The 9939-nt window shown below is 40.1% G+C and overlaps 1 pseudogene; it reads left to right on the top strand.

Annotated features, from left to right (window-relative positions):
* Nucleotides 1–6537: 6537 nt before the first annotated feature.
* Nucleotides 6538–9277, top strand: LOC110491099 (beta-lactamase-like protein 1; annotated as a pseudogene).
* Nucleotides 9278–9939: the final 662 nt, after the last annotated feature.

The following is a 9939-nucleotide window of genomic DNA, read 5'->3' as shown; positions in this document are numbered from 1 at the left end:
AATTTGCATTCTCTCTCTCTTTTGCATTTTGGTACATATCTAAGCACATATCTAACACAAATTGTGAATATAAGACAGGCTCTGAGCCTTAGGAATTCCTCCTACACTCACATGCAGTAATCCATTCTGAGGATTCACTCTTAGAAAAAAAGGAGCTATCGAGAACCTAAAAAGGTTCTTCGGCTGTCCCCATAGGAAAACCCTTTGAAGAACCCTTTTTGGTTCCAGCTAGAACCCTGTTGGTTCTACATGGAACCCAAAAGGGCTCTATCTGGAACCAAAAGTATTGTCTTATGGGGATTGGCAAAGAACCCTTTTGGAACCCTTTTTTCTAAGGGTGTGGATTCACTTTGTGTTTTGTCTGTAGCTACTGTATGGCCGACTGCCTGTGATACAAATTAACTTCCAAAAGGGTTCACATATCTGGGTGTCTCAGTTACCCGCCATTTGAAAGACCTCCTAAAGGCAAACAGAGTTACTATAACATACCAAACAGAGTTACTATAACATAACAAACAGAGTTACTATAACATACCAAACAGAGTTACTATAACATACCAAACAGAGTTACTATAACATACCAAACAGAGGTACTATAACATACCAAACAGAGTTACTATAACATACCAAACAGAGGTACTATAACATACCAAACAGAGTTACTATAACATACCAAACAGAGTTACTATAACATACCAAACAGAGTTACTATAACATACCAAACAGAGTTACTATAACATACAAACAGAGTTACTATAACATACCAAACAGAGTTACTATAACATACCAAACAGAGTTACTATAACATACCAAACAGAGTTACTATAACATACCAAACAGAGTTACTATAACATACCAAACAGAGTTACTATAACATACCAAACAGAGTTACTAAAACTTACCAAACAGAGTTACTATAACATACCAAACAGAGTTACTATAACATACCAAACAGAGTTACTATAACTTACCAAACAGAGTTACTATAACATACCAAACAGAGTTACTATAACTTACCAAACAGAGTTACTATAACATACCAAACAGAGTTACTATAACTTACCAAACAGAGTAACTATAACATACCAAACAGAGTTACTATAACATACCAAACAGAGTTACTATAACTTACCAAACAGAGTTACTATAACATACCAAACAGAGTTACTATAACTTACCAAACAGAGTTACTATAACATACCAAACAGAGTTACTATAACATACCAAACTAGACTTTGAGAGCTGGAGGCTTCTTTCAGGGTTAATCCATCTTTTTCAATGTGTTCCAGTTTTTATTACTAAATCCTTCTTTAACAATCTAGATGAAGTTATTACCTCTTTCATTTTGAATATGAAAACTGCTTGCCTGACTGATGTTGTTGCTATTGTTATAATTATTTATTTTAAAATATTTGATTTGCATCCATTACGTGTGGATGGTTTGGTCCCGCTGAGAATCTTCTATCATACCTGTCCATATACCTCTGAGCTGTGCTTCTTGGTCCTGGCCCTATCTAACCTCTCATTCATTTTAGGTATGTGGAGGCATGACCTTCTAACAATGTAAAAATGTCCATGTCCATTACCCATATAAATATATATTGGCTGTTCCACCAGTTTGGTGCCTTTTGAGAAATATATCTTAGTTAACAAATTACTTATGATTTCAATAATTTGAACATTCTGTCATGAAGTGCATAATGTCCAAATTAATAAAAAACAAGTTATCCCATCTCAAGAGGTTAAATTTGAAAAAGGACTATAGTAAGAGCCTATTAAGTGCCAAATAAAATAACAGAGTTGACCGTAACAGGGTTTCACGATTGAATCTTAAATCAGCCATGAATCCCCATATGACAGGGGGAATGAAAGCTTGTTGTTGTGTGCAACAAGGAGTGGCAATTAAATGCAAGCTTTACAAAAAAATATGTTTAAAATGACCCATCTGACTGCATGAATTAATCTGATATTGTAAACCATGAAATGTATATGAAATATGAAGAAGAACTAATGATATATGTAAAGAAGTGTGTGTGCAGGGTGACATTAGTAAACAAAGACACTGCATAACATTTGCTTTGGGGGGGGGGGTTCATTTAATTCCAGACTGTAACAGACAAGTTCTAGGATCAGCCAAGGTCAACAAAGACCTGGTATGGAAGGCATGCAACACAAAGTTATCCCAAAATAGACATCAAATGTTAAAGGGTCATAAAGGCTAAAAAGTGTTACATTATATTTATTTTATTTCACCTTTATTTAACAAGGCAAGTCAGTTAAGAACAAATTCTTATTTACAATGACGGCCAACCAAAAGGCAAAAGTCCTCCTGCGGGGACAAGGGTTGGGATTAAAAATTTAAAATATAGGACAAAACACACATCAAGACAAGAGAGACACCACAACACTACATAAAGAGAGACCTAAGACAACAACATGGCAGCAACACAGCATGGTAGAAACATCACATGACAACAACATGGTAGCAACACAACATGGCAGCAGCACCACATGGTAGCAGCACAAAACATGGTACAAACATTATTGGGCACAAACAATATCACAAAGGCAAGAAGGTAGAGGCAACAATACATCACGCGAAGCAATGAACAATGGGACTATATATGCTGCATGCATACAAATAAGTCAAGCCCTTAAATATACTAACCAACACAAACACACAATAGTTGTATTCAGAATACCTACTATTAACCTTACAAAAAACACACAGAGACTGAAAAAGGATTGTCAACTACAAACGGAATGTTCATGGACTATAGCTGGAGCGGGGGCTTTGCAGACAGGAGGACTGTACCCGGCTTGCCGTCTCCTGGCTTCAGGAAATGCACCACCATTTTGAGAGAACAGGTGGAGGTGCATTGTTCATAGTCACACCTGGAACCAGTCAGAGCACAGAAACAATTAATTTAAACTGACCAATGGGAGAGCATACACAGTTCACATGACTACTGTAGTTACTCTAACTAGGTCAGGCACCTCCATCCCTTTACAAGCCTTACTTTGAATTATTTTGATAAGGCCTCCACAATTTCTGCACTAAAAGCATACATTAGTTTAGATTTTGTAAGAGCTGTCATGGTATATCTAGAACCTACTCTGAGTAAACTATTAGAGGAAAATGTGTTTTGTTAGACACAATTATATTGTCCTAATAATATTGTTGCTGGGTTAACTCAGATCCTGGAGAAATCCAATCAATCCTTACTGGTGCTTAATGTTGCTATCATGGTTGTTACTACCAAATCCAGTTTTAATCTTTTATGGTATGATGAGTGTGCCGCAGCCTGGTTATAGCCACAGTATCTACTGCCCTCTTGTGGTCTGATTGGAATGCGTTATGACTCGAATGTGTCATGCCTGATACATTATGTAGGAAGCTACTGTATCTGTCTCTCTTACGTATTTGAGCTTCCTACCCATCTGCTTCCTACCTGTACTTGTATAACTCATAAACTCTTCCTCATACATATGTACTTATATCTAGTGCTTCCATAAACCTTCTGCAGTCAGCATATGAAATGCCAAATGTATTTTCTAAGACTGAGAACAGAAAGCTCCACTCCATCCTGTCAAACTCCTTCTCAGCATCCAGTGAAGCCAGCAGGACAGGGGTCTTCTGTATGTTTAATAATATCAAAAAGACTGTGAATGTTATCAGAAGAGTACCTGTCTCTAATAAATCCAGTTTGCTCCGCTTTTATTATTTTGGAAAGAAGTATGTTTTGTCTTTTGGTGAGCAATTTGGTAATGATTTTGTAGTCAAAGTCGAACAAGTTTACTGGCCGGAAGGACGAGCAGGAGGGAGGGTCCTCGTCTTTTTGAGAAACACTGTAAGGCAGGCTGTATACATAGGGTCTGGGAAAGCTCAGTTTTTCAGGATTGGCATGTATATAGGGCTAAGCTGGGGCCAAAAGGCTTTGTAGAATCTGGGAAATCGGTCTGGACCTGGGGACTTGTTAGGTGGCATGGAGATAATTGCCTCTAGGACCTTCTCAGGAGTGAGTGGGAGTTGAGATGTTCTTGGTCGGTCTCTGCACCTGTATGTTTTCTCTCAGAAATATATCATTTGCATAAAAAAATCATGAAAAGTTAAATGTATCTTATTTGGAACATATGGAACATATGACCTGCTGTTTTGATGGCCATGATTGTACTCATTTTTTAAAATTGGTATGCAAGCAATCTTTTAGGCCTATTGCTATACATATATTGTATTCTATTTAGTAAAGAAAACAGGGTTTTTTATCTCTCAAGAATACTCCAAGTTAAGTTTGGCTTTGGCTGTTCTTAAGTTGACTTCTGGAGGCACTGTCTGATTGTTTATGTACTTTTTCACAGCATTCCAGGTCCTTCTCAAGAAGGATTTGTGTGCTTCCATTGCTTTCTTCTTAGAGGAAGCATATGCAATCAGATGACCTCTTAGTGTGGCTTTGGCAGAGCCCCACATTGTGGCCAGAGAAACAGGAGATTTTAAATTTTACCTTTATTTAACTGGGCAAGTCAGTTAAGAACAACTTCTTATTTTCAATGATGGCCTAGGAGCAGTGGGTTAACTGCCTGTTCAGGGGCAGAATGACAGATTTGTAACTTGTCAGCTTGGGGATTTGAACTTGCAACCTTTTGGTGACTAGTCCAACACTCTAACCACTAGGCTACTCTGCCGCCCCAGTGCTTAATTGTCTTGTGTGTAGTTGTCTATCCATGTAGTGACCATGCTTTGTTTGATAGCATGGAGATGTTGCATTTCCAGCTCTTTGACCTCGGGATGTTTTTACAGAGGTCAAAGCGGAGGCAGACAGAGGCGTGATCTGAAAGTGCTATGGGTCTGATTGTACAAGTGGCAGAATTTATGAAAATCTTAGGGATGAAAATATAATCTGTACGAGAGAAGGTTTTATTGGAATAGTATGTATAGTCCAGAGATAAGCCATTATTCTCTCTCCAGATATCTAGATATCTATCAGTCCCATCTCTATAGTAAGAGAGTTCAACATCTTTGCTGATCTGGGGTTTGTGGCGGGGACTTGAGATGATTTGTCCAGATTTTAGTTGCGGGTACAATTGAAATCTCCAACCAGCACTTAAAAGGAAGCACAATGCTCATTGAACAGGGTTATAATTTTCAACATGAAAGCAGGAGTATCTGTGTTAGGGGAATATATATATATATATAGTGGAGAACAGGAGGGCTTCTTAAATAAAAACGAACAGGTCTGTGAGAGCCGGAATTCTTACTGGTTGATAGGTGATCAAATACTTATGTCATGCAATAAAAATGTTGTTTTTTGATTTTTGTTTTAGATTCCGTCTCTTACAGACCTCTACATGCTTTGTAAGTAGGAAAACTTGCAAAATCGGCAGTGTATCAGATACTTGTTCTCCCCACTGTATATATGTATATATATATATATATATATATATATATATATATATATATTGCCCAGACAGTGACCCAGTTAACATAATCAGTTTAGAAAGATGCAACATTACCCTTGAATAAATATGTGTTGGAATTGAGTGTCATACAAATGTAATCCTTCTTCCAAAGCAACATATACAGGCAGTGGTAATCTTGGCACCTCAAACCAAATCTCAGCTACAGTGGCTGTCACGTGAAGAGGTGAATTATAATTTGTCTCTAGCTGGTGTAAATCCTCATCCTCAATGCTGTACATCACTTCAACCAGAGGCAAACCTAATGGCTTGGTGGAAGTAGAGAGAGACAGTGTGATAGATTAGTGTTACAGAGAGACAGTATTACATGTCAAACGTACATGGCCAATTTCTAATTAGACCACATCTACAATCATCAACAAGTATTTCTCCATAGATCTCTAATGGTCACACCAACCATGTGTCTGCTCTTAAATCCCAAGTGTAATTAAGAGAATGGTATAGATGGTTGATTTGTGTAGTGAATCAATTTGCCCTCCCCCTGTTTGTCGTGAACTGATTTGATTGCTGAGGATGAGAGCTGAGCTTAAGGGTTCCCTCCTCTCCTAGGCCTTCTCCAACATGGCTTTACAGCAGAATCTCTGCAGATTATGACATCACATCCCCTAGTTGGCGGACAGGGAATAGAATCACCCGTTCAGGGATCACCGGCTGGGATTAAGTGTGGGTAGATAGCAATGGACATCACATTTGATTGCATTAGCACCTGGGATTGACAGTGTTCTGGTTCGTGTTGCTATTGGCTTGTATTGCTATAGACTGCCATGTGCTTGATGCAACAATCTTTTGGTTCAATGTCATGTTTACTTTTGAAAAGATAGTAGCAACTGTTGTGTTAATCAGACACTTCTTGTCCACTAACCAATGTATCCTCATCTGCCAAGGAATGCTTAGTTAGGTAAAGTCTTTGATTGAGGAAAATACTTTAAGAGGTGCAATATCTGTAAGATAACTGGAGACCAACTTTAATGTATTTTCCATCCACGGGTTGCAGGAGGAATAACACTAGACAATTGTTTTCCCTGCAGCATCGCTAGTCTCTCGAATATCTTTCCCATACTGATGCTGTACAAGCAATGGGAGGAAGGGAAGGTGGCCTTCTTGGATGACTCTCTGGAGAAGTATGCAGCAAACTTCACCATCAAAAACCTGCTGGGGAAGCGGCGGGATGATGTGGATGTCAAGGTTGGTTCAGAGATACCCAGCCTCATTCAAACCTCTGTCACCCTGATGGCCGGAACAGCTCTCTTGTAAAGGCACTCTTCCTCATCATGACTAGCTTACCCTGGCCATTACGTGATTAGAGAAGAGAGAGGCTATACTTGGAGGTTAATGAGCTCATGGCTTGTTAGCCTTTTCTCCTGACCAGATCCCTCTGTATGTGCTGTATTGTACTCTACTGTACTTTCACTGGATTAAACCTGAGGAAAGTTCCCTTGTACATTCCTTTGACTCCAGAACTCAGTTTTGTCATTCATTTGACCATAGCGTTTGACTCCCAAATTTGTGTTTCCATTTCAGGGTTACCGAGGCAGCTTCGGGGCAACAAATCTACTGTGGGGTGGAGACACAGAGGTTGCTATAGATCTGTTACAGGATGATGTCCTAATGGCAGACCCAAGCACCAAGTAGGGTACACCTAATTCCCCTTCCTGTCAACATCTAGTACATTTTTGTAAAGGGTGTTTGGGATTTCATGTGACTGAGACATTACCAATGTTTCCTCCTGCTCCCTTACATGTCACTACAACAACGTGGACTTTTCCTTATTGGCTAACGTCTTGGCCGAGAAATTCTCGTATTCGGACTATCAGCGCTGGGTGTCTGACAACATCCTGGAGCAGCTGAGGATGGAGGAGACAGGCTTTGCCATCACCCCATTCAAAGCCAGATGGCGGTGGGCGTGTACAGCAGCGGCCAATTGGCACTCCTCTATGAAGTGGGCTGGTACCGGCTCGCTGGCCAGATGTACTCCACAGCGACCAACATGGCCAAACTGGGTGTGGTGATTCTGGGGGCTTACAGCCGGTCCCTCCTCTAACAGGACACCCTAAAGACCCTGCTGACCCCTCTGTTTCGCTGTCACAAGGGCTACTTCACCAACTACACTGGCACACCCTGGGAGGTCAATGAGCAGCTTGGCTATGAGGTGGTCCGTAAGGACGCAGAACAAGACGGCTACGCCGTCACCTTCTCCCTGGTTCTTCGGTTGAAGGTGGGCCTGGTGGTGCTGATGGCCGGAGTGAGGCCGCCAGCAGCAGACAGGGACCTGGTCATGCAGGCCTCCTTGTGGCTTTTTGCCAAATGTCTAATGCTGTTCATGCCCAGGTAAGTACCAATCCTACTTGGGGAGAACTGAGCTTTAATAAAAATGTACTGCAAGGTCATTGTAGTAAATGAAAACTGAAACAAAAACTAATCATTTAAAAAAAAGAAATTGTAAACTGACATAAAATAACTAAGAAACCTGTTTGAAAAGCTACATAAAATAAAAACCATAATCAATTAGATTCAGTTTTAGTATTTTTTTCATCTTAGTTTTGGGTTAAAATCTAATGGCCTCTGAAGCTGGCGGGTAATTGCTGCCAGGAGATTGCCATGTTTCAAATAGGCCTAGCTTGTGCATAATGGCCGAGATCAGTAAAGCATGTTGGGGGGTGATGAAACAACAGAAGCCCATTCATTTTCAATGACAAATTGAAGCTCACTATAGCTTCAAGCCCCTACTGGATTGGCTGTTGATAAATAGCACTATCTAGCATGCTAGCTAGCTTGCTAGAACCCACAAGAGGGTGAAGCTAGCGTTGCTATCAGAATAGCCAATTACCGGAAAGAGAGAAGATGGCGATGCGTGCAGAGGGTAATTTATCTTACTCCGAGTAACCTAAACGTTTATCCTTCTCAAAGTTACTTAAATGTATCAAAACTTGGTTTATAGTTAACACAACAGAGAACAACACTCAGTAGACTGCTAATTTAATCTGAAACTTGGCAAAAGGGAAGAAAAATATGTGTGAAAAAGCACTCAGCTAATAACCCTGATCCTTCTTGGATGGGCACTTCTAATGTAACTCTATGGCAGCACCCAAGGGGCTTGAATTTTCAAGCTCTACCGTTAGACTTGGCGGTGATGTAGTGTCCCCATGAATGACAGAGCACTGAGCCAATCACGGTGCAACTCTCCGTATATTTTCTGCCCTGAATGACAGGTCGCTAGTCCATACACCTGAGAGACACCGCCACCAGACTCCTCAGGAGAAGAAATGGAGGAATCTGGACATTCGATTGATTTTGATTCTCCAGTCAGTAGATCTGCACCTAAAAATACAAAGAATTGTCTTTGCGCGAACTCCAGGTCAATTGAATCGATGATGTCACTGCAAAGATAAATGAAAGAGCTGATGGTCTGGAGAAAATGATACTTGAAAACACATAAAAAGGAGAGTATCAAAGATCTTAAACTTGCAAACACTGCAACCTCTGATAAATGTACTGCACAGGAGAAAACCATTGCCATCATCCAAGAGCAGTTGTCGGAAGCAGAGCAATATCGGAGAAAGCGGGGGCTACAGCTTTAAGGTGTCCTGAGGACCAGGGTGAGAATGTGATGTGCAAAGTAAGTGACATCTGTAACCGTGTGGCCCCAGACTTCCCAGAAGGATATATGGACATGGCTGTGGATGTCGCTCATAGTATTGGGAAGAAGCAAGATGCCATCGGCAGCCACTCGATTCTCATCCAGTTCGCTTTCGCACAGCGAGAGATGCAGTTTGGAAGAAAGCAAAGGAAACTGGTGACCTGACTGCAGCAGACAAGGCTTCAAAGTCTTGGCTTCTTGTCCAAAAGCCCAAAATCAAGGAAAGGGTGGATACTACAAGGGAATCTTTTCCACCTTTTTCGCAGATGGAAAAGTCTCTGATTGGCTCAACTGGGGGTGTGCTCCAATAAACTAGCGTTCTAGTTTTGAATTGTGGTGTTATGGTTTACAAGTTGACTTCTGTTAATACATTTATGAAGCATCTTTCTATAGAGAGGGTAGAGTGGAGATTGTATATGATTTTCCTTTCTATTTTTTATAAATGGACTTGAAGTTTGTAAATCAATGCCAGGGGGATACGAAACTTGTTGAAGAGGAAAGCTTTTCTATGTTTTGTAAGGACTGCAACGCAGATCTTGTATTTGTGCAAGAGACACATTCAAGCAAAGAGGACTATTTTTTTTTTAAATCAGTAAGGCAGTGAAATTTTCTGGGCCCATGTGATTAATCATTCAACTGGGGTTACAATTTTAGCACACAATTTCAACTGTTTTTCTTTTACCTAAATGGAAACCAATGGACATTGGCTAGTGGACATATCATTTTTGTTGTGTAATGTACAGTATCAGTCAAAGTTTGGATACACCTACTCATTCAAGGGATTTATATTTGTACTATTTTCTACATTGTAGAATAATAGAATAGTG

The sequence above is a fragment of the Oncorhynchus mykiss genome, chromosome 16, assembly GCF_057628025.1.
Source record: "Oncorhynchus mykiss isolate SJ-2025 chromosome 16, ASM5762802v1, whole genome shotgun sequence".
NCBI lineage: Eukaryota > Metazoa > Chordata > Actinopteri > Salmoniformes > Salmonidae > Oncorhynchus > Oncorhynchus mykiss.
The sequence above is the reverse complement of the archived record's forward strand: the minus strand, read 5'-3'. Positions and strand labels throughout refer to the sequence as shown.